The sequence below is a fragment of the Plectropomus leopardus genome, chromosome 17 (genome assembly GCF_008729295.1).
Source record: "Plectropomus leopardus isolate mb chromosome 17, YSFRI_Pleo_2.0, whole genome shotgun sequence".
Lineage (NCBI taxonomy): Eukaryota > Metazoa > Chordata > Actinopteri > Perciformes > Serranidae > Plectropomus > Plectropomus leopardus.
In genome coordinates, this window is record NC_056479.1 from 3,461,491 (window position 1) to 3,487,683 (window position 26,193).

Consider the following 26,193-nt stretch of genomic DNA (forward strand, 5'->3'; position numbering starts at 1 on the left):
TCAATGCAGAGTCAGCTGTATTTTATCTCTTCATATCGCCATAGCTTATTTTCCTGTTCATGACAGCTGTACAGCGATGTATGGTGGAGAGTGATGCAATGATGGACCTTTGAAAAATAAGGTCCATCTCCACCCAAGCAGCACTCAAACATCGATCCACATTAATTTGAAAAAGAGACTATGTAAGTAAGAAATAGATAAAAAGAAGTAAGCCCCGTAACATTTTAACTGGCCTCTATGCAGCTTTCTACAATTTGCTATCCTTTTTTTTGATTTTTTGTTGAACATAACACACCAAAACAACCAAAAAAAAAACCAGAAAAAAAACAGCAACGCACACATGCATACAGAATGGCATACACGTCTGCTGCAGTGAAATGTACACAGCTCTGCTCTCCTAGCAATGTTAGCGAGAAAAGTTCCTACTGACAAGCATAGCATATAGCCATAGCATCATGTGACCTAGGAAAGCCAAAAAAGTGTTTCCATTGTAGTTTTATGTAATACGTCTTTTTCAAATTGCCTGAAATAACAACTTATGCAAGCGTAAAAACTTATTTGCCCTAAATTGGATTTTGTTTTTCGAAATTGATTTGTTTCTATCAGACGGTATTTTATATTAGCAATTTCAATTTACGCAATTTAAGGGTTCATGGAAACTTACCCAGTGAGGGACGTTGTGGTGGTTACATCCATTGCTTTTGTGCAGTCTATGACACACGCACGCGCACACACACACACACACACACACACACACACACACACACACACACACACACACACACACAAAGTCATGCCATAAACCTCCTTGTCAGTCCTCATGCTCTGCATTGATAATACAATGATTACTTAAAGGCTTCCTGTATGCTCGTTGTGCTCTCTCATGCCACACTGTTGATTGATTGGTTTTGTGTGATGCATACTGCGGGACAAGCTGAGTGAAGAAAAGGAGAATCCCAGAGTGACAGCTGTGTAATGCTGCAGCACGGCGTTCAGAAGGTGACATAAAGACATGGAGGAGAGGAGGACGATGAGTAGATGAATATGAAGAGGAGTAGGGGATGAGAGAGAGAGAGGTAAAGGAAGGATTATTGCATAAGTGATGAAGAAGCTGAGAATTCTGTGAGGGAAAATACACAGATGCATCTCTCCTTTTGCCCCCCCCCCCCCTCCGATTCATTCCTCTCTTCCCCTCTTCTTTCAATTCTGGTATCGTGTGATGTTCCATTTGGGCCTCTATAAATTCATCTGCTTTAATCTTTCCCTTTCTGTTTTGTGCTGAGAAATCTCTGCAGGTGCGTGTGCGTGTGTTTTGATGCAGGGGAATATGTGCACGTGTGTTATTTGATGATGGAGATGAATAGGTTGCTGACCGCTGCTTTACAAATGCACACATAATCAGATTGGACTCAGGTGCTCAGTGAATTTACAGAGTGTGTGTACAGTTTGTGTGTTTCAAGTTTCAGTGTGGACAGGAATACATCCTTTAAATACTCTTGTCTGTAAACAAAGGTTTTTAAAAAGATGCATGATAAAGTATTATAGCAAGTCTACAGCTACGCTGAGGCCTTTAATTTCTTTGAAATACGTGTGTGTCACTTTTTGTCATTTTGGATCCGTGAGGTATGAGGTTTTTGTGGGTCTATGAATGCAGTGCAGACCGAGCTCTCCATGAGTAATTTTTTTCCTCAGCAGCGGATTGTGACTCACAGGGTGTGTAATTGATTGGTCTATCCGTTCAGAGCTGATTTTATCCTATCAGATTGATGGATGAGAGGAGCAGCTGTTTTTAAGTGAAAGCAAGATTCAGGGTAATCAACAGTTTTAACTTTCAGTGCACCTGAAGTTCTGCTGCTCTGTCTCGAGTGTGCTCTGTGCTCCGACAGTATGGTGCTATTAAACTAAAACATCTATATATATTCAGTAGCTCTCCCAATTAACAATCCAACTCCAGAAATAGAAAATGTATTTGTGGCAGCAGATTATGTAATCATATTTTACTCAAGTATTTTATTTTCATGCTATTTTACACTTTTACGTTACTACATTTATCTGACAGCTTGAATTACTTTACGAATTAGGATTTTTTGCATAAAAAACACAAGTAGGGTTTATAAATTATGATGTTTTGTTGTGAACTAAATTACAAGTTACAAGTTTTTACAAGTACAGTTTAAACAATTAGTTGATTAACAATCAGTCGATTCGCTGAATATTAATTTTCAACTGTTTTGACATTTAAGTCATTTTCTTTTTTCTTTTTCCTGTTTTTAATAATTTTGAGTTTTGGGGGATGTTATTTTCTATTTTGTTTATAATTTTGTTTTTTTCTTCTTTTGTTTATTTATTTATAATTTTGAGTTAAGGGGTGTGTTTTCCTTTATATAATTTTGAAATTTTGTTTTTGTTTTTAATTTTTTTTTAAAACTTTTTATAACTTTGATTTTTATGGATTTTTTTTCTTTTTCAATAATTTTGAGTTTGTAGTGTTTTTTTTTCTTTTTTTAAATCAATTTTGATTTTATGTGTTCTTTTTAAAAGTTTTTTCTGCACTGGGTATTTCTGCTTCTCATACTTTAAGAACATTTTCCTGATTACACTTACTGACTTTTACTTTAATACCATTTTTAATGCAGTACTTTTACTTGTAACAGTGTATTTTCACAAGGTGGTACTGATACTTTTACTTTGGTAAAGGATCTGAATACTTCTTCCACCACTGGTTTGTTGTTGTCTGAAACCTTTGACTCTGCCTTCTAGTGCCATCTATTGGCTGTAGTATTTATACCAACATAAAGGACGCATGGAAGCATGAAAGCAGGGGCGTTTACAACGTTCGAAACAGAGGTTTCTATTTTCGCACATAAAGGTAATATAAATGAGTCTTAACCTGGCTGTAGATACGTCCTGTTGAGGACAGTCTCAAAATAAAACATTGTCTATGAAGTTAAAGTGCTGACTTTCAGCTTTAAAGGTATTTTTTTTATAATATTGCAGAAGGACAATCATCCTAAATGTGCCAACAAGGATATTTTATGTCCAAGCAGTGGTATGTTTACGTCATTCACCCCATCTCAGAAAGTTTCAATGTTGAAAACCAGACTAGAAATCCTACAGTGACTCTCCTCTCTTAGCTCTGCTTGAGTATTAAATCTTGAGAAAAATGACTTTGCTCACGACTAGATGTTAAAATATTTTCACAAACCATGAACACTTTTTGTCCCCCGTTTGGTCAGGAGCCTTTTTTTGCTCTCAACCCCTTGCTCCCTGCAAGGTTTGAGATTGGTTGACTTGTGTTGAATATCCAAAGTTACGACTGAAGGAAAGGTATTTTTATTTCAGGAGAAGATGGGGAGGGGAGGGGAGGGGAGGGGAGGGGAGGAGAGGACACAGCAAAATCGAGGAACATTTCTGCAAGGACAAATGTGAATGGCATTGTGGAGCACTGCAGCGATGAGGGAGAACAGGAGAACTAAGCAGAAAAAAGTGCACCGCCTTTTGTTTGCCTGCCTCACCTCAGTGAGCTGTGTGGGTGAAGGAGTACCGGGGAGACGGGAGGAGAGATGGAGCGGTGCTGGGTGCCTGAGTGACAGAAATGTAAAGAAGTGCAGGCAGTCAAAAGAGTGTCGGATATCAAAACAAAACATTTGTTTTAATGGTTGTATTGTAAGAAAATGATATCTGTGCTTATATTGGACTCATCATCTCCCGTCTTTGGTTTGTCCCTCTGCATCATATTCCATTATCCTGCTCTCATTCTTGTTGTCCCTAAGGTCTTGTGCCGTTCTTAAATCACTCAAGGGACAGAGCTATGCGTAGACACACACATACACACTCTTGAGCACACACATGTTCGAACACTATACCCTATTTTTTATTGTCTTTTCTTACTATGTTTGCAGTTTCATCACGTAGCCCGTCAGTGTATTTGACAAAAAGAAAGAAAGAAACAACGGAATTAATGAGGGAAAAAAAGAAGGAAAAGAGGAATGAAAAACGAATGAAAGAAAGTAGGAAAGGAAGGAAGAAAGGAATTAAGTGATGGCGGATGCCGGCTAGTTAATGTACCTCCAGGCATTTCTTTACATCAGTGTATGATGCAGCGGAAATGTACTGCATTCGAAAGGCTAAGTGTACAAAAAAAAGAAAAAAAATAGTGAAGGAGAAAGCCATGCAATTCATTCCCTCTTCTCTCGCTAATGCAAATCACCTGTGTCCTCCGGAAACCTCGGAGCAGTTCACTTTTTGATGCCGTGGCAGACATCTTCCTCCATTTGTAGAAAATCCTTCCTGACCGTGAGGCTTAACCAAACCACTAACCTTCCACTCCATTATTTACTTCCTGAATTTGTTTTTGTGTGTGTTTCCGAAAAGGAAAGGACATCTTTCATTATGTTTTTGGAACATCTTCCGAATATCTGTGGGGAAGATTTTGCAGATCCATTTGTGCACACGCGATATGTCCAACGTCATTGATTTATTTATAGACACAGGCACACCAAACCGACATCAAAGAAGTGGTGGCGACAAAGGCTGGTTGTTGCGTTGCCTCAAATCACCTGTGTCTTGGCCAAAAAGTTGCACATGAACACACTGCAAAGACTACAGCTAATGGGCTTGGGGGTATTGCCCAATGTGTGGGACATGCCAACAAAACTATAGGGCGAACACCTGGAACACGCTACAGTGTGCTTGAGCTGAGTGTGACGGCAACCTTGCCCAACTGCTGCGTCTTGAGTGCTCATGGTGTCTGCACTTGCAGTGTTGTTGCTGCGACACATATGCACTGTGTTCTAGGCATTAATACGCTCACCAACAGCCCGACATTGACTGAACGCCGGCCATCAACTTAGTGTATCAGGGCCCAAACAAGGTGCTTGGCCTGCTGACAGGAACTGCAGTTACTTCAGTTTTAATTGCAGGAACCAGTGTCTGAATTGAGTTCCTGAGTAATTGCTTGAACCCCCAAAAAATCCCTGCATTGGTTGAAGGACTTTCTACTTGCCAAGGAAATGTATAGGTGAAATGTGCGATGGTACCCAATTCCCAATGGTCTAACACAAACCTCTTGCAAAGACACCCAGTACGCACGGCCATCGAACTTGACCTTTTAACATATACCCCTTTCCCACCAAAATTAGCGCATGCACACAGGTTTTTCAAGCACGGGTAAACCCACCAAAGATAGGCTATGGACTGCTTTCTCATTGCCAGTTGAGTAAAGCTTTTTACACCTAACAGCAGCAGACAAGTATGCCTTTTTGTATGTGTAGGGATTGCTGTGATGTGTCTGTTCAACATCACAGACAGACTGGAGAACAGTAAATGATAGAAAGCAGCATGGACAGATGTCTGTGATAACTTTACGGTGGTAACTTCTCTGTAGAGGGTGTTCCTATTGGCTGTTTTACAAATGCAGATGTGCATGACCATCTCTTCAGATGGTGGAAGCTTGATTTTATGGTGTGAATCCTGCATGGAAAGTTGCTCTTCTAGCATTGGCATTCACTGCCTACACTGCAAATCAATCCAACAAAGCAAGACAGACTTTTCAAAATAGTGTAAAAGAAGGTCTTACAATAAACAACATAAAACACGTCAATATCAGCAAAGTCTGTCAGTTATGGAGAGACAGTTCTGCTAATAGTTTAGCCTCCTGCTACCCTGAGCAAAAGACTAACCAGCACGTTCTCATTCCAAGTTGTCACAAGTTACCAACTTTAACTTAACGTAGATGTTAACTTTAACATCTACATATTACGCTCTTGGTATCCTTCTGCATCTGCTGTTGATGTTCCAGGATGCTGCTACTGTGACGTCAAAACATGTACATGCTGGCATGATGCTGCAAGTGGTTAGCACATGGCAACAAATGCACAAAGTTAGGTTTAGGAAAAATAGGGCACATAGTAAGGTGTAGAAAAAAACACATTCAGCTGGGAAGTGTACACCAGACTAAACATGAAAGCCATCCAATGGCGTATCTTGTGGATGTGACAGGTACCATCCGGCTGCATATCATGTTGATGCGGCAGGTCTTTTCTGACCATCCGTTGGCTTATCATACCACTACAAACAGTTCTGTTTAGCCGTGTTCTCAGCTGACACTGCCCGGTGGCAAATTATAATGCCACAAAAGGCAGCTTTTGGTGTCAGGATGTTACGCCAAAAGCACTGCAAAAGCAGTAGTAATTGATGACTTTGGAATGAAAATGGACTGATGGATCAGACAACCTGCTGTGACTGCTAAATTGGAGCCACTACAGTTGCTGACTGAAGGTCTGTACCCGGAGCCGCTGCCCGCCCTCCCTCTGATGAGGAAGTCCATAGGTAGTGTTTTGGAGGGACTGTGGTTTGGAAGCTAGTGAATTCTTGTCTCATTTGTGGGCTTATACAGAGAGAGAGAGAGAGAGAGCTCTTGTTTAAGTAAGGGTAAATAAATCAGTGTATGTGAAACACAGGGTTACTGTATGAAGCACATGCATATGTGCGTCTGGTGGGAGGGGCTTAGGTCAGAGAGGAAAGAGCTGCAGGAGGACGGTGTCTCTTCAAATTCTGCCATTTCTTTGCCTGTCTAGAAAACTGCATACCCCAGCTTTAAAGCCTTCGAGGAGAGACTGTCTAATAGTATGCACCCGTTTAAACGATTAATGCGTCTCGCCGCTCTCCATGACAGCAGGATATTTGCCCCACCCCTGTGAGTGTAGCTGTTTGGAACAGCTTGCCTTTTAATGTGGTTAGACTACAAGGCATTTAAAGCAGTGCACTCGGAGGATGCGCCAGCCTTTGGTCCACTGAGATAAACAAAATCAGGAGGATTCGTCCTCTGGGAACTGTGAATATGTGTATCAAATATCATGGCAATCCATCAAATAGCCGTTGAGATATTTCAGTCTGACCAAAGTGGCTGACCAACCCACTGACATTGCCAAAAAACTCTTAGATGTAAGACACTGCACCTCGCCACAAGAGTGCATCGAGGACAAAGGATTGCTCACACTAACAAGAGAAAGAGAGGGAGGTAAAACGTGGGGAGATTTAGAAAATGGATGGGCTGATAGAGAGAAGTGAAAGATGTGAACAGGCGAAAACACCCGAGCTTATTCCCTGATGTGTCTTGGTGTAGCTGATGAAACACAGAAGTAATCGTCATATTGCAGGTGCTGTGCAGAAGAAAACCTTTTAGCTGTGAAAAACCATCTTGTCAAGCTGTCCTTTTGGAACATAATAAGCTGGAAATGAGAATAAAACATATACTCTATGGAATAAAGCATGGTGGAAACAGAAATATCTTCTCTGATTTACATTAACAATGGATTGATAAATAGATGCATCTAATCTGTCATAGGGAATAACCAGGAAAGTTTTGCTTGTTGAAATGTGTTGCTTTTTCTCTGTGCTTTTTTGAACTAATTCTGCTTTTAGGTTTGTTGTCAGCTGCCCTAAATTATTTAACGGGGTGAGATCCTTTTATGCCACAGCTAGAGCACGACTGATACTGGATTTTCTTTTTCACATTTTGAGTTCCCCAACAATCCTGTTTTAGTGTGTTATGTATCTGTAGATGCTTGGCGAATTATTTTCCACAAATAGGCTGGTTGTCCTTTCTAAAAAAGACAAATATATATACCTTTAACAAGAAGGAGAACCCTGATTGACACTGACAGAAAGTTATTTAGCCCCCTTGTCAACAAGCTATATTGACATAGTTTGTACCAATGGAGGTATTAATTTGCCTGTTTGCAAAAGACATCACTACCATAACTCTACCTTAACCCTTTTAGTTGCACTCAGACTACTTTCACAAGTATTTCAACATTTTTTAAAAAGACCATGAGCAACTTGGTAAGAAATGTTTCGCGAAATTGAAATAAGTTAGTGGATTTAGATTTTTTTTTAATTAAGGAAAAATGTCTGCAAAACTGTATTTATAATCATCATAACCATATATTTAAAATTGTTACATTATTATTGTAATTATTGTTAATTATTTTTATTAAGGACTTTTTCCAGGTCAATTCCTTGTTTATTTATGTTTTTCACCTTTCTTTCTTTCTTTAATGATTTTCTGGTAGTATTTTGTAACTTTTTACTATCTAAATTTTGGGTAATTTTCACTGAGGTTGCTCATTGCCTGCTTCCCAAGTTTTTGAAAGAAAAGGGTTAAAAAGGGTTAAAGGGTTAAAAAAAAAAAAGAGTACAGATTTTCACAGACAGTAATGTCACCCTCCAGTTATTTTTGCCAAAGGGGGACAATCGCGGTGCCAGCAATTGTATCAGGGTAGCCCCCCCGGTCCCCTCTTGGGAGTGCCACTGCCTGGGAGGCCAACCAGCTGCTTAGTCCTTGGGGCTCTGCAGTATTGTGTAGGTGTGAGTCTGTGTGTGTGTGTGTGTGTGTGTGGGTCAGTGGGTTGGCAGTTGAACTACATCCCCAGTCTTGCATCTGCAGCAGTTCTCTCTTTGCTGCAGAGTTTCAAGACAAAAACATAAAGACCTCTCCCCTTTTAGCCTCACTGCCTTATTTCATTTGCAGTCACACAGAGATACAATTACTGTATAAAGGCGCTCAGATCTGCAGGGATCTCACCTAAGTCATGGCCCTCTCGGTAATTCGCCTGCTTCTGTTTTTCACAAGCCAAGACCGCCCACACTGATATACCAGCACACAGAAACAAACACAGAAACACATGGAAAAGAAAGATGATCAATAAATGACCTTAGCAGAGTGCTCTCCTCAGCTGATGACCTCATCTAACCGGCCAGTTAAAACATCAATATGAGGCAGGCAGGCGGGGCCAGGCTGTCAGTCATTGTGGAAGACAGTGGGAGGCTTCAGTCATCCAGTCCCCTTTCATGCTGCTCTCCGCAATAATGCCTCTATTACTAAGGATGATTCTCTCTTCAAATGTTGTGTAATACTTTGGTTTATGAGCAAATGTCTGGCAAATTATTCCCATCAGCATCAGCTGTATTTGATGTATAGGGCTAATTAGCATTTAGCATGCTAGCATTAAAATGTCATAATATTACAATGTGTTAATGGCTTATTCCACTGCGCTGAAATGCCCAATTACTAAGTGAATTAGAGATGCACAACTAGTGAAACTCTGCATCGAATATTTAAAATCACATTTTAACTGATAGCTGATACTGATGTGTTTTTGATGCTTTTGTTTTTTTGTTTGTTTGTGATATTATATATTCTCCCTTTTGTGCCAAGAAATAAAAAAATAAAAAAATCTCCATTGCAAAAAATTAACTGAACTGTTTTAAAGCAGTCATTCATTACGCTCTCTTTGAATGAGCACAAATTCAATCCTATAAATCTATATATCTAATCTCTATATTAATACACTCTTCTCTTCCATGATAATCATGTTTTTTGTAACAGCTTAAAAAGCATTTTATTACATTAAATATATTATAATTCTCTCTCTAATATCTATTTTATATTGCTGTGAAAATAAAAATAAAAAAAACTTCAAACAGCTGTATTTATTCAAGTTTCTCTGTAAACAAAAATAATTTTTTACATCTTGATAACATTATAATATACCTTAGCCCAACACTCATTTTTACTGAATAGAACACATCATAAGCCCTTTGTTAGCAAACGGCTAGCAGCTAATAGCTAATGTTAACTAGCGCTTCTCCTGCCAAATTTAACACATTTGTTGTTCATAATGTACGGGGCGGTCGTGGCTCAGATGGTAGAAGGGATGGTCCTTGGATCTGGAGGTTGCGGTGCCATCCCCAAACTCGATTTACGGTTTTAAATTTTTTTTCCCTCTTAAAACCAAACTTCAAATAAAGAAAGAAACAAAGAAATAACTCAAATAAGTTTTAATCTCCATTTGACACGTTGAAATGAATTGGTCATGCTGCTGCCTTTAGTTGCTTTTGTTTGAGATCTGACGTTGCAAAACCGAACCAGTTCCAAACGACTGACAAGACCGTGCCTCTTAGGGATTATAGTCTTTATTATCATGAATGCTTTCTGTCATGTTGCTGTGTGTGTGTGTGTGTGTGTGTGTATGTGTGGGTTTTTCTGTGTGAGTGCGAGGGGAGGGCGTAAACCCAAAGAGAGCGGCAGAGGAAGTTTAGAAGAAAATCTAGATTTTTATTTTAAAAATCGTACTAAACCACAAATTCGCATTAATCAATAAAATAGATTTATTGCCCAGTCCTGCTATTTACCAATGAAGCATTATTGGGTAAACAATAGGGTGCATCCCTTGATGTGCACTGAGGGCAAGTCCTTTCATCCCGAAGGTGTTCCCAGGACGACTGTACACTGTTAAACTCGAGCCCTCGTTTTAAAGTTGTGTAAAATTGGTGTGATACAACAGAAAAACATCGCCCACTGCCAATTGGCGGATGTCATCATATTTACCGATAGGCTGCGAATATCAGCCGATACAGATGTGCAGCCAGTGAATCTTTTACTGTTCCAAACTTCCTTAAAAAGTCTGATAAGTGTTTTCAAATTGTCAACAGTGGACAGCAGGGAGTTGTTTTTTTTACGGTTCACACTTATGAGAATTACGCCATCATTTGTAAATGTCAAGATAGAGAGTGTCATGAACTTCAAGAAATATTGTGTGGTTATTTATTTGTTTATTTATTTGTGAAACTGGATCCCCATTAGTTGCTACCAGAGTGGTAGGCACACCCTAGATTATCCCTTACTCATCCAAAATCCTATTAAATCCAACAAAAAACACATTCCCTAAGGAGATCCACACTAAAGCGCAGTGAGACTAGAGATAAGCAGTCATAAGCAGTACAGCTGCTTGCTCTGCCCATCACTAAATGGCTCCTTTACAGTATCTAGTGAAAGACAAAAAGATGTGTGAACTGATGACGAAAAGGGTCAGTTTTTATATTTTGGAACTTTTTTTATTAGAAACTACACAGATTGTCATAGTGGTTATTGAAAGCTATGCAGGTGAGCTGTATCAATAGCAGGAAGTGGAACTCAGTGCCCCTACTGGCCTGTTCTCTCCCCCAGGTACGCGTGGTATTCACTTTCTGGCAGCAGCTACTTTTGGCCCTCTCTCTGAGCTTTGGCAGCCTTGGGGCACTATTTGGCAGAGCTCCGTCCTTCCTACTTAGTGTATTGAAGCTACCTCTGCACTGAGCGAAGCACTGCAGCAGTCTGCGGCCTGCAGCAGCGCTCCAGCAGAGCAGGGGAGGAAGGAGGAGGGAAATCATTCTCACACTGGTCTCTTTTTACAGGATTATCTTGGGCGGGGGGGTCCTGCTTTTTCATCGTTCTTGCGAGTTTTTGCTTTGTTTCTTGTTGAGGTGTCTTCATTTGGTTCCTATTGTCAAAATGTCCTTTTTGTCCATCATACAAGTGCACAGTGCACATTTAAAGTATAGTCTAACAAAGCCCTTTTAGGCTTATTAAACCAACCAAGTGTGTGTAGATGCGCACACACTCAGATGCAGCAGGTTTCACAGTGGGGCTCGGGGCTGTTTTAGTACTGTAGCCAGTGTACGGATGGGTGGCTTTCTCAGTGCCAGAGCCCTGTCGCTGTGTGACAGCACCTCTCCTCCTCCTCCTGCCTTCCTTCCATTCTTGTACCTTAGGTATCCGTTGGTCCATGTCATTATAGCGCAGTGGGGAGCTCCAGGCATTACATTAGCCTGTAACTTGTCCGCTCTCCCTCCACTTCTCTCTCTCTCTCTCTTTCTCTCAGTCTGCCCGATCTATTCAAGCACAAACTGCCTTGCTTAGCAGATTAAATTAGCCAAGAAAATATGTCTTTTTCTCCCTAAATGAGCTTACCAAGTTATTCTCGTAGCGTCCGGCACCAGGGCATACTGCGGCGCTGGGTGGATAGAACATCCAAACTCCACCTGACTGCGGTATGACTTATGGAGATGTGTTGTGATTGATGGGATTTAATCTATTGATTTATAATGAAAAGACATCAAGGCTCTTTTGTTTTTCATCCAAAAGAGTCCCATCGATCCTCTTCCCTCCAACACCACCACCACCTCATTCCCCCTCCTTGCTGATTCAGTGCAGTCCAGCTTTGCTTACGCATACGTCTGGTGAAGGCCTGACTGCAATTACTACCAGAGTGCTTTGGGAGTTTTGTGTAAGGCTGAGGCCGGTTGGCTGTAGCAGGCTGCTTTGTCCATCTCTCTAAGGAGAGAGGGAACAAGGAGGGAAAGAGAGAGGACATTAATAGAAGGAAGAAAGGACAGAAGTAGGATGAGCTTTAGCGACACGTTTCTGGTTCCATGTACATGATCGAATATATATTGCAAATGATGCATATAGTACATATTTAGAAATGACATCAGATACTTTAGAACCTATTTACAGGCTCTACCTATTAATTAACGACAGAAAAACTGCGGTATATCAAAACATCCATTTGCAAACTCTCATGCAACACATGAGGTATAATCAAGGGCTGCCCCCTTGAAAGTCATATAAAATAATATTGCAATATTTTAAGGCTATATCGTGATATGCTATATATATTTCAGTATTTTGGAATGCCCTTTAAACTAATGTTGACTGCTAAAATGCAACATAATTGAATGAACTGCAGTTACAGCAGGTTTAAAACAAGTAGCTACTGTCATATAATAAAGTTGAATACACTACTGGTACAATAACAGTTAATAAAATGGTTACAATGGAGTTTAAAAAAGTACTCTTATAATGACATTTTAAAAAATATTGTTTGAATTAAATGAATAAAATATTTTTTGTTAATCTTTTGGTAACATGTTTTTCCTGTTATGGTTAGTTTTGAAGAAAACATACCTTCCAAACTGGCAGGCCCTCCAAAATAAAAACAAAATGAAAAAACCCCACTAAGTCAGCCACCCCCTTATTAAATAAAAACTACAGGTCTCATAATGATAATCACTGTACTTCAAAATAAAGGGTGTTTTTCACAAACTTGACATGGTCAGGAGTGACTTGCAGTCCATTCAGAATGGACCTGCAACCTACTGTTGCAATGGCCTTCTGCTCTAGAAGGCCTTTGGGCCTCTCTAACTTCAGATAAAGACTTTATTTGTGCATACTCCCAAACAAATTTGCAATGAATTGAACTACTACAAATGAGCAGACACAAAATGAATTCTGAAGTCCCCCTGGACAGTCAGTGGACAAACCCAAAAGCTGGATGAAAAGCCTGCAGTCATATTCTCTTTCTCCATAAACTCTCTCCAGGAACTTGGTGTCTTTTGCATGCTTTTGTGGTAGTCATACTCATGCACATTGTCTTCCTAAGAAGCAGTCATGATGTTGCTGTCAGTTGTACACGAGAGAAATGGCCCAATGAAAAAGAGAAGTTCATACACTGCCCAAACTCCTGGATGAACGTTAAGACCTAAAAAGCTCCTGTAATATTATTCATTACAGAATCCACCGCAGTATAGTCAGATCTTTATGCTTGTTTGTGTTGAAGTTGATCTTTGACACCTCCTGCATGTTGCCATCTGTCAGCGGCAAGGAGAGATGATGAGACAGCAAACAGGTTGGGGGATGCAGAAAGCCACGTGCTGCAGAGAAGACACAGGCAGCCAGACAAACAACACGATAAAGAGCCAGAGATAAATGAGTTTAAAGAGGGAGAATGAAGTGGGACAAGAGGGGAAATCCACAGAGGGAGGTGTGCTGAGACGTCCCGGCTACTGGCTACTGTAGCGCACTGAGAACTAATGCAGTGCACCAATTCCTGCTGTCTGAAACAACACACAGCTACAAGACCACATACAGGCTGTCTCTCACCTCCACCTCTACTGCCATGTCTTTCATCTTCCACTGCATCACATACACACATATTCACACAGCAAGTCCAGTTAGATTCTTACTGACTTGGCAGAACTCACGCTTAAGATTTGTGTGTGTGTGTGTGTGTGTGCGCGCACGCAAAGGGACCCCAGCCAATGTACTGCTGTATCCTTTTCCTGGGGAGTAAACAGTATGCAAATCTTCAGCCAGGCTATTTGTAGTGAAGTCACCTTTACAAGGGACACTGTGTGTGTGTGTGTGTCTGTGTGTCTGTGTGTCTGTGTGTGTGTGTGTGTGTGTGTGTGTGTGCGTGCGTGCATGTGTGTGTGAGTGTGTGTCTTCTCTGCAGTAGAGGAGAGGACATCCCGAATGCTGCGTCACTGTTACAGGAGATAAACTGTGATATAATTTATGAAGTATCAGAATAATTCAGCTGCAGTTTTTTTTTTGTTTTGTTTTTTTCACCACAAACTGTGGTCCAAGTGGATACAGTTTAAATTGATGCAATACATTATATTTACTTGTATTACCATCCTTTGTTAGGTGATGTTCACAGGGGACCTTAGTGTCCGGCAAATCCAAAGCCTTTCCTTATTTTCCAAAAGTCCAAATTACTCAGCACTGCATCTTTTGTAACTGCCCTCTAGAGCAACTCGTAAAAGTGTTTTCTGATTTGACCCTCCTATGGATAGGATGATGTAATTTGTCTGTGCCTTATGCAGCTGTTACACAAGACTGTTGAAAAAGAAAAAAAAAGGTTTTCTGATCTGACTTCTTCATGATTTAGCAATCATGACTTAAGAGCACGGTCATTCAGCTTAGTTGCAAGGATACGTTACATTTCAGGCTGTTTTCATGCAGTGTTTGTACATTTTCCTACGAGAAGTTCTGCACTGAAATTTGTACATATGTGATGTAATCTTGAGCCAGTAATCTGTGTTACCGTTTTCATCCCAACTGGTCAAATACCGCAGATTTGTCACGGGAAAATATAATGCACTATAGATGCATCTTTTTTGTATTATTAGGAACAGTGTGTCAAATTCAGCTTGTTACATTTCAATTCCATTATTTTACATTTTAACCCTTTAACACCAAGACCATCATCAGTTTTCTTGTGCTGCACTGAGACGCCTTTCACAAGCATTTTAAACTTTGAAACCTGACAAAAATTGGTTTGATTTCTTTCACAAAACAGCAAAAACACAATGAGCAACTTGGCCATCCTGCAAACTGCAAAAAAATTTAAAAAATAGAGAAAAAGGTCCAGAAAACTATAGTTGCAATTCTCGTAATTACATATTCAAGATTATGTTACAGAAAAAAGAATGATCATATTTTTAGAACTTTTATAGGGTTATCTTGTAGTTGTTGTTTTTTTCATTTGTTTTTTGTGTGATTTATTTCACATTTTTCTTTTTTTTCCCCTGTTTTCCAGTAATGTAATATAATTATATGATATTCTTGTTATGTTTTTCTGCTAATTTTTGGGCCATTTCTTATTAGGTTGCCTGCTGCTCTTGGATGTTTTTGAAAGAAAGCAAACTAATTTGCTCAGGTCAAAGGGTTAAAACATTTAGTACCACTTAAAGAGAGTAAAGTACTCTATTGGTACTAGTATCACTTTAGAGCTACTGGTATAACTACTGGTATAAAGCATCTGTGTCGATGAACAAACGGTCCTTTGGTGATATTTTCTCACACTTTCTTAGTAGTATATCAGTAAATCCACCAGCTGGAGGTCTCAGCTTACATCTGATGCATTACATCGTTCTCTTTATGTTTCTGTGTGTTTTGTTAGTAGCCTTTCCACCTTTTTTCGTTCTCTCCTCCCCGCCGGCATATGGGTCAGTGTGGGATCAGTGTGATGAGTTTGGGCACAGATTGCGAGCCCAGCCAGGCTAAATGACTCTAATTAGAAGTTTTTGATCCTCTGTCCCAAGCTGAGAGCGCTTTTTTTTCTTGCCTCATTTTCTTTTTTTCTACAGAAAAAAATCCTTCTTTTTCACTATCGTCCCCCCCTTTCTTTACATCTCGTTCTTCCGCTGACTTGCACACTTGCTTTTAACTGTCTTCGTCCTTTCTCTTTCTCTTGTTATTGACATTATTAGCTAAGTACTTAGGTAATGAGTATTTTCTGAGTCACCGGATGATGTTTTAGTGTTATTCCTTCCTTTATGCTAACACAAGCAAACCTGTCTAAGACCACTTAAATGCTTTTAACAAGCTTGTATTTGGTCTGTGTTTGTTCTTATTTGTATAATTTAGCTAACAGCCTGATAGTTACATGTCAGCAATATGTATATAGCTGCATTTGCTGACTTTTGGGCACCATAAAGGCCAACAGACATACATACCTGTACTATGATCTGCAATAGCTATCACATGAGCAAGTGCCTGTTTCAATATCTAGCAGGCACAGAGCAACATTATTCAATTTATTTAGCTTTGGTCCTGGTCCCCTGCTAAAAAAAAAACCCAGACAACTTGACCAGCTTAAGATGGTTAAGTTGTTTGACCAACTGATGTTTTATCTGGTCATACCAGCTTGTGATGGTTACTTTAGCTGGTTTATCCAATAAAGTTCTTGAAAAATTGAAATCAAATCAATGTCCTTGAGAATGGAGAAATAACACTGTAATGGGGGGGAAGTATGAAAAGCAAAGTTCATTAAATCAGTTAAGTCTTCTGTCATGGGATATGCATAAAGAGTGATGAATGTGCGCAGCTTGATAGGCTGGTCACACCAGCATGTCAAACCATCAAAGACCATCAAGAACTCAGTCAGGACCAGTAGTGGTTTTAGTTGGTTTTTAATATCCTATCATGGATAGGATCACACCTTTATATTATTGATTATCTGTAGAGAATAGTCATCAAAACATAACTACATTTATAAGTGATTATTGCTGATTACATACCCTTATTTGGGTAATCTATCCTCCAGGATATACATTGAATACCCAATTACCAAAATTGTAATAATCCAAATCATTATTTTTCAACAAGAGCATACAAAATCATTCTTAAAAAAATTAAAAAAAACAAAAACCCTTCTCCCCAAAATATAATAAACATAAAAAACAATGACAACACATTGGTCATGGCCATCAACTTTGTTCCCATAGGTTTAAATTTTGGATATTGATCCAGATGAAAACCCCTAACCCTCACCCCACTCTTTTAAGGGTTTTGAACTTCCACTAATTGATATGGAATTCACAAGAATTCCATAACAAAGAAAGCTGGAAACAGTTAGGAGATGCACAACCATATATATAGCTAAAGGTGGCAACAGAGATACCTACAGAGGAGCTGCAGAGTTGGGTAATAACTGTCTGGGGTTGTCACTGCTAGCTATCCTTTTCAGTTTACACAAAGGACGAAAAGACAGAAAGAACTGAGAAGGGAGCAAAAACAGGAATTGAATAAGGTGAGATCTAACGGTACCAAGAGATGACAGAAAGGGAAGAACACATATGAAAGAGAAGGTATAAAAAGAGCGACAGAAATAGTGGAGGAAATAGCAGCGGCAGGAGGGAGAGGAGTCGTCAGCGATGAAGAAGATAAAGAGAGAAAGCTAAAGAAAGAGAAGAGATTGTCCAGGGGAGGAGGTAAGGAAAGAGATTTAGGTCACTGTGTATGACTGACAGGAGCGAGGGAATGTGATGGAGAGGATGGAGCAGGGAAGTATGAAGGAAAGAAGAGAAAGCAGGGAGAACTCTGGTGTTCCTTGTGTCTTGTAGGTTAATAACATGTAGAATGTAGATGTTTGGAGTGTTTCATATACTGGGAGCTTTTTTTTTATTTTAATACCTTTTGTTTTACGTTTTTCTTTTTTTCCCTTAAAATCATTCAGTGGAAACTGATAGGAAGATAGAAAGAGGCTAAAATAAATATACAGGTAATCTGGCCGACCAAGAAAACCCTTGTGTAAAGTATGTGAAGTTGTTAAATAATGTGTGTGTCACTTTTGTTCTATATTCTCAAATGTCTTCCTTTTTCTAAATGTATTATGTAACCTAAACCTTAATATGTAACCTAAAAGTTGGTTATAAATTATCCTTCCTATTCTTCAACATTACAAATATTTCGGATTGTCTGATGAATTCGGACAAAAAGCTGAGAAAATTGCATTTTTGTAAAAGAAAGTCATTTTCAAGAACAAAATCAATATAATTTTAACATTTTTTTTCCTTCTATTTCTTATGTTCACTTGAATTGTACAAAAATAATGCTGAAAATAATATTATGTTTAAGTTATAGTGGAACTATAGTCTGGAACATTCCCCAAAATGTCAGGAAGCACCACAGCTACAGAACAATCCCTAAGTAACGGCTTTATTGCACGGAGAGAGGGGGGGCGTTGACCTGAAGCCTGCTGACAGCGGTGTTTTGCGGTTACCGTATAGAGCGAGCATGGGAATAAATGACACTATATTTCCTTCTTGTTCCCTGATGATCTAAATAAGTCGTTAAATGTGTCTCATTAAATATAATAGTTCTGTTAAAGACAAATTACTATCTGCTGCTCTTGTTTGTTTGTTTGTTTGTCACTTAGGAACAAGGACTAAAGTTTTATCTGATTGGTCAGTAGTCTGTTTGCAGGTATTGATATAATGCATCATCTTTACTCGGAAAATCCACGTGCGTGTCAATCTTCATTTGTGAAAGTCAAAATAACCGAGTTAAAACTTTCTTTTCAACACTCAGCTGGCCACAGTTGTACCTAAAGCATATCACCAGTTAGACAATCACATTATTTTACCAGCCGACTGACGCCAAATGATGGCTGGTTACCTGCCAAAGTGTCTGGCAGAGCAGAAAGACTCACCAGCCAGACACATTTCCTTAGTATTTGGCTGGTAGAAGGAGTTTCCCTCTGAAAGATCTCATATGCAGACTGTCATCTAACAACAGAAATAGAAAGCTTCTGTAATGTATGTCACTGAAAACACCCGTATTCATAGCTTGATATGATCTGTTCAAAGATAAAATCGACAATTTCAAGAAAAAGTCGCCTGTCACATAGGAAGTCAATGTAAGTGTAATTTATGTTAAGGCGCGATTCATTACACATCTTTGTACACCATTCAAATCTGATTGTCCATCTGACATATTCGGATTAAAGGTGTTTTTTTCAATGAATACCCAACAAACAAAAAGACAAATTTTTAGGTGGACCAGCCCGTTCTCACTCTGAACTCGTCAAATAGCACCACTCTGTTAGTGCTTTCAGAGTACGAATGTGACTTCTGCGTCCAACTGGACCACGGCTGGGCGGTGCAGGATGAGTATGCAGTCAGAAAGGTGTTAATATTATACGCTTGCGGATGTCCAGAAGGCAGACGCGTCCAAATGCAACGACGAGTTCAGACTGATAATGGGTTGGCTGGACATAAGAGAAGTTTGACATGCATGGGTCTGGAGTGCATTTGCATTTTTAAAATTGTACTGTTTTCATTCTTGCTAATACTAGAGACCTGCTTTATTAATCTTAACTATTGCTTTTTTTCATTGTATTTTTGTTGTTTCTTCTGGTTTTAAAATTTAAGTGTCCTATTTTATTGTTGCTTTACCGAGACCTAAGTATTTAGTTTCATTCCCTCTCATGAACCTCATGTTTTGGAATAACAATAAACCTTCTTCAGTCTTGAATTTTGAATCTTGAAATGTTAAGTTGGTTGGTTAACTGGCCGATCAGTTTACGACTTTGTCACGCACTGTAATATCTCAACAACAAAAGATTAAATATATGGCCATTCATTTTGTATGATATTTACTGCATGTTTCTCAATACTTTGAGGGTGACCGTTTCAGGATTGAGTATCTCAACAACTACTGAATGGATTACTTTACAGTTTGGTTCATGGTCCCCAGAGAGTCTGTTCTCATGCACTGCTTGTACATTTCCCTACGAAAAGTGATGCACCACCAGCTGCTGCCTCTGTGCCTCTATTTCCCTCATCATACCTTCATACTACCGCAGGTCCACAAAGACAGCACAGCTTGCCCTATGGTTGTGGCACAAGACCATTCAGATGGTTTGTTCTAAGTCCTGGTTGGGCCAGGTTCCAGACTTTGGTGGCTTTGTGTTGGCCTGTGCAGCTCTTCCTCAAACAATGATGGGACAGAGTTTACTGCTAATACTTGTCTACTCTCAGCAATTGAGAAAACATCATTATCCATAGAAAGACAGCTACATGCCTTTGTGCATGGAGTCACCAAAAACCCTGTCCTTCTGATTTTGTGCATCCACATTTCACAAAGGCTGGTGTTTTTTGGAAAGCGGTAAAGCTCAAATTGCTGTTTTATTGACCCAGAGCTGAGTAAAGTGTCACACAGTAATAATCATCTGAGCTTACCACAGTTCTCAGAAACTTGTAAGACTCATGTGCATTGTACCTTTTTTTGTTACATGCAGCACTTGTTGTCTGTGCTGACTGAGACGCTAAATAAAGCAGAAACGAGTATGCTAACCACTGGCAAAACCAGATGTGCATCACTGTACTTGTGCACAGGGCCTATTGATACACATCCTACTTAATCATGAGCCAGTATTTAGTGTATAAATATTGATTTGGTAGTTCTGCAATCACGCGACCAATCAGTTGATGGAGGTGGTACCCGTAATGGGTCAGATTGGGTTGGTGGATGGGTCACAAAACACAGAACTTTCCTCTGAGACTTTTCCCAAGTAGGTTGGTGTTCGTGACCGTGTGAACTTTTGTGACCCTTGACTCATTGTAACTGTAACTTTACTTGCCTAAACCTCCCCTGCATCTACCAAACTGCAAATAATACCAAAATAATTCAGAGGGAGAGCAATGCTGCAGCATGGTCACATGCATATTCAATGTCTACTGAATTTTATACTGACCAACAATAGATTAAAACATTTTTTAAGTGCAGCATTTAGTTAAAGAAGGAGCTTGCCAAGGCAAGTTGTAGAATTAAATGAGGAGATGGTTATGCTATGTATCCTTCTGTATCTGCTTTTAATAACTCTCTAACATCCTGAAAATGCTCCAGAACGTGTGTGTGTGTGTGTGTGTATGTATGTATCCAGGGCAGCTCTAGATAGCGGCGTTAAATTAGACCATGATAATAAGCTGTGGGAGTTGATGTGTTCCCCGAGGATTAGAGAAAGACTTCATCTGTCTGTCTTCTTCACTGACCTGACGCACACACACACACACACACACACACACAAACATTTGCACACATAATTGATATAATACTTATACATGTATGAACAAGACTGGTTTAAAATCTTCTTAAGTGGGTTAATAATAATAATATCGGTGATGGAATGGCGCCATCGTTAATGTGATTAGTTACACCAGTGCTCTCCCTGCTGAGGCAAAATGTCCAGTTTATCGGGTCAATTCTCACTGCACATGCTCTCACTTGGGCGGATTATTCACCATCATGGTGTGGCATTTCATAGCTATGCAGATGACACATTGTTGTATTTCTCTATAGCATCCAATGACCCTAACAGTCGCAATTCTTTAACAGAATGCTCATAGTCATACAGCATAAGTACTTAAGGGGCTACTTCACTGATTTTCAATCAGCTTTTTATCATGACAATGTAGGAATTATGTGTAAATGTACTGTGGTAGACCTTCCTCCATCTAAATAGTATCTAAATCTTGCACGGCAGAGTTTCACCAGCTCTTGGGTTGTTGCTTGAACTACACTCTGTATTTCCACATTTTCAAACTGCCTGTCACCCATGCTGCCACCATGGACACAAAGAATATCGAAGTAAGAGACAAGACTGGACCTTTCTCTTTCTCAAACCAAACTCCAATCAAACTGTAAAAGTAGACAGTGCTGACAAATATTGACTAAAACTATGTTACTGCACTGCCTATTTCTCTCTTAATTTTTTTCAGAAACATATTTTAGTTTATCATGAGGGTTTGTGAACAGGAAGTGGGTGTCTGTTACTGTTTCCTGCATAGTGAAAATGGAGGCTGAAAAACTAGCTTACTTACATACCTCTCACCTCAAATGTTTTCAGAAACATAATTTAGTTCCCTTTTTACCTGTAATAGAGGGAGTTTGTGAACAGGAACCAGCGAGAGCATTTATTGGTCTGTGGTGGTGCAGTGCCTTCTGGTAGTTGTAGTTTTTCAACCTGTTTAACAAAAGAAAATTAATGCCAAAACCCCTTTTCTCTGTTTTCTCTAATCCTTCAACTCCAAAGATGTAGCGGGATCAAGGACAAATTAAATTTCATTTTTAAAACAAAGTTTTAAAAAAATGACCAATCAATCTACCTTCTACCTTCTACTTTATGTAACACCAATTTAAAAAACTTCATCTTTATGCATAGGCAGCCCAGTTTTGAAATACTTTCTTTAAGTTATTTAGGCTGTATGTGCAAATTACAACTATATAGTGCCTTATAACTTGCAAAACTGGTTCTACCAGAGCCAAAACATTCAGGTGTCTTCATAGATTACAAATTGAATTTCAGAATGCACAATGTGGCACTGAGATCACCAAAAGATTAAATCTTGCACCTGAACAGACTGTTGTTGGCACATAATGCCACTGCCAGACTCTAACCCAAAACAAGTAATAGAGAACACAAAGAAGATCTTTGGCTCACGGGCACCCCCGCCATTTTAGAGTCAATCAGCACCCACTTAGGCTGAGTGTCCACAGAGCATTTTTTAAGGCAGAAAAATGCTGGAAGGTTGCTGGGAACACCAGTGCTTTTCTAAAAAGTTTAGAGATTTTCAACCCGAAGCGCTCTGAGCAGCGGCACAAAAAAGTCGAAGTGCTCTGAAAAAAAGATGCTGGGCGCAGCGTTTTTTCTCAAGGCGGCTGCAAACGGCCACATATGCTCTCCTCGTAGGAAACAATTGAAAAAAGATGCTGGTGCTCAAAAGGAAAAATGCTTTATGTCCACTCAGCCTTGGTTGACTATCTCTCTCTCTCTCTCTCTGCTACTTTGCCGCAGCCTGCAGGTCATCAAGCACTACAACATTAAATGTACCAACAGTTTGGATTTTCAGAGAACCCTATCTTTTTCTGGACATAAACTGTTAAATGCGCAACCAGAGATGAGTCGAAAGATTTATTTTTTTAGTATTGCTTTTAAGTAACTCCAAGTTGCCTCCTGTATTTTATTACAATGTTTCATTCTCCTCTGTTTCATTGTATTCTAAATTATTTGTTTGCAATTTTTTTTATTTGGTTCATTTGAAGCTCCATCTAATGTATATAATAATGATAATAATATAATAATATTAACAATAATGTTAATAATAATAACATTTTTAATTTATTTATTATTATTATTATTATTATTATTATTATTATTATTGGAGGCTCTGCTGGTTTGTTACCTTTGGACAGAGAGAGGCCAGCCATTTTTCTTGTTTCATAAGCGTGTCACAGATTCAATTTTGAATGACAACTGATTTTTTTTTAATTTACATTAAAAATATGACAAGAAATTCCAGGCTTCTAAGAAAAATATTTTGTAATAATAATTTTTTTTAACCTTTTTTACCTTAACTTTAAGTGTCAGTTCACCCATATTAGATTAGAAAAAAAAAAAAAAAAAAAAACACAATTTGTCTTTTAACTTTAGAGGCATCTATTCATGTAAATAATAATGCTTTTATTTGCCCGGGTTTTGAGTATTTTTGAGTCGTTAATTTTTCCACCTCCACCTTCAAAGAGAAACAAATATTTTTTTGTAGTGTTTACCGCAGATTTCATACAGACTATTTCTTTAGAAGAAAGAAACAAAACTGTCTATACTGAAGTCTTTTTCAGGGTTATCTTCATATACTAGGAGACAATTTCTGGAAAAACATGTTGTTCGTAAATTTTATGACTTGAATTAATCTTAATTCCATTCACTTCTGCGGTATGTATTGGCGTTTCTGCAAGACGAGATACCAATGGGGGAATGAAAATATGGTGACTATAAAATGTGTTTGTATCTGTTTATGATATGTTTATAGTACATTTTTTCAGTTTAAGCTGACTTTTAAAGCTCCACTAATCAATATTTTCCAAACAAAAACTTATAAATAGAGTGTGTAATATGTAAATGGTCATGTGTGGTGACCACAGACACAGCTCTCCTCAGCTCTGTTGAGTAAATTCATTTCTTCCAGCAACTCAGGTTTAATATTTTGTTTTTCTGGCTCAAAACTTTACTGTTCTGGCTCAGTCTCAGTGCTCACATCAAGCAAAGCTGTAAAAAGCTACTGTACACTACCTGCTTGGCAGCAAACACACACATTTAGTGACTAGTTGGTGAAAACGATGAGGTATTTAGCTGCTAAAGAGTCATATTTTGACAGAGCTAAAAATAGAGTGAATTTTGGACTAACATTGCTTTAATAATGCTTTAATCACAATGCTATAAAGGTCCATAAGTAATGCAATTTATTTTCACGCTTATTGACATCCTCTGTATTTAAGAGGCTGTATCAGGCTGAGTTTTAAAGCTAGACTGGTGATACTGGTATCACATGGAACTGGAAGGCCGGCGGGACCAACAATGTCATGCTAGCTTCTCAGTAACAGGGCTAAATAATGCTCGAGATTTAGTCTAATTTTTGGTGATGAAAAAATGGTGACCTCATGATATCTGAAAGAAAATGAGTTCTGTTGGTACCCATGAGTTTCCCCTTTACAGACATGCCCACTTAATGCTAGTCCCATGTAGGTTTTTTTTCTTGTCTCTTTTTTTTCCCAAGACAATCTGTTAAGAATTGCTTTACCTTGTAGATTTGGACTTCAAAAATGTTTAAAATTGCAAAATAATAAAAATTGAAAGCATGCAATTGAAAACATGCAATTAAAAAAGGCGATTAATCACGATTCACTTTTGAAATTCTGCAAGTAATTATTAAAACAATTAATTGGTTGACAGCCCTAAGATAAACTGATATATAGAAGTGTATTTTGAAAGGAGAAAGGTGAACTTGACACGCTGTTCCCAAACATCCAGAACTGATGCAGGAGTGCACCTACTGGATTATATTTTGAAGTGTAGTTCCAGTGACAAAGCAGCGGTATTTGATTAGTTGGGATGAAAACAAGTACACTGATTACTGGCTTATGATGACATCAAATATGAACAAATTTCAGTACAAAATTTTTCATAGGAAAATGTACAAGCAGTGCATAGAAACAGCCTGAAATATAACTTATCATTGCCTCTATGTTGCATGACCGTGCTCTTTTCTTAATCTTAATCAAGTCATGTTTGCTAAACCGTAGAGATGTCAGATCAGAAAATCATCTCATTTTTCAACAGTCTCATGTGACATCTGTGGAGGGCACAGACAAATGACATCGTCCTGTTCATAGGAGGGTCAGATCAGAAAACAATAAAAAAAAAAAAAAAAGAAAAGAAAACATTATTAGAAAATGTGATTAATTGCGATTTAATATTGAAATTCTGTGATTAATCCTGATTTTTTAAAATAAATCGTTTGGGAGCCCTAATAAAAAGGGAAGCCGTTGAAAACTGGTGGTGGTCAAAATTACATTTCAGCCAATGCATTCTGCGTCGTTTGCTCTCCACACGGGCTGTTTACCTGCTGCTCAACCATGACTGGTCAATACTACTCAGACTAAAAATGTCATATGCAGATTTCTATGATGTGAGATAATGTCAATGGAAACTGTTTGCTAATATCTGGGCAGCTCAGTATCTGCATGATTGCGATGCAAAACACTGGGGAGAACAAACATCAGGGTTAAAAGGGAGTAAAAGGCTTTAAGAAACAAACCTAAAGTATGTTCGGAGTCCTTGAGATTTGCATACATGTGAACGAACATTGACATTAATCCCAGCATTTAGGAAGACGACTACTGCTACTCCGCACATGCTGGGAGGACCCCAACACATCCAGGCAGCTCACTGCATCGAGCGCAGTGAAAGAGGGAGGGGGGGGCTGAGAGAGAGATGGGAGGGCAAGGAATCGTAGGGGGCAGGGGGATGCTGCAGAGAAAAGGAAATCTCATCACACACACGTGAGCACTGTACAGAAAATGACTGATAATGCGCCATATAAAATGCATGAATGATTTGGCAGTTGCAAGGTTGATGGAATGTGTGTGTGTGCATCCGGTGCCTATGACATAAATGTGATCATTGATCCTATGCAGATGGAGAAAAGACAACTTGCATGTGGAAGATCAGCATCCGCTCTATGATACATGACACGTGGGTCTTCAGTAACATATACATCTCCTTATTCCCCCAGTGTTTGCGTACCCACTTATTTTGTAGTCACATTCACTGTGTATCTTTTTTCTTACTTTCTCTCTTTCAAACACACACACACACACACACACAGATACCCCGTGTACCTCATTACTTTTACACTCTCCATCCATCATCCTCCTCTCCCTCCCTCTCTGTCTCTGACTGT

At 39.0% G+C, this 26,193-nt stretch overlaps 1 protein-coding gene across 2 annotated transcripts in view; it reads left to right on the forward strand.

Moving 5' to 3' along the window:
- LOC121957289 (potassium voltage-gated channel subfamily C member 1-like) overlaps nucleotides 1–26,193 on the forward strand; it is an 87,620-nt gene that overhangs the window by 16,101 nt on the left and 45,326 nt on the right. The gene's annotated exons all lie outside the window — the stretch shown is intronic.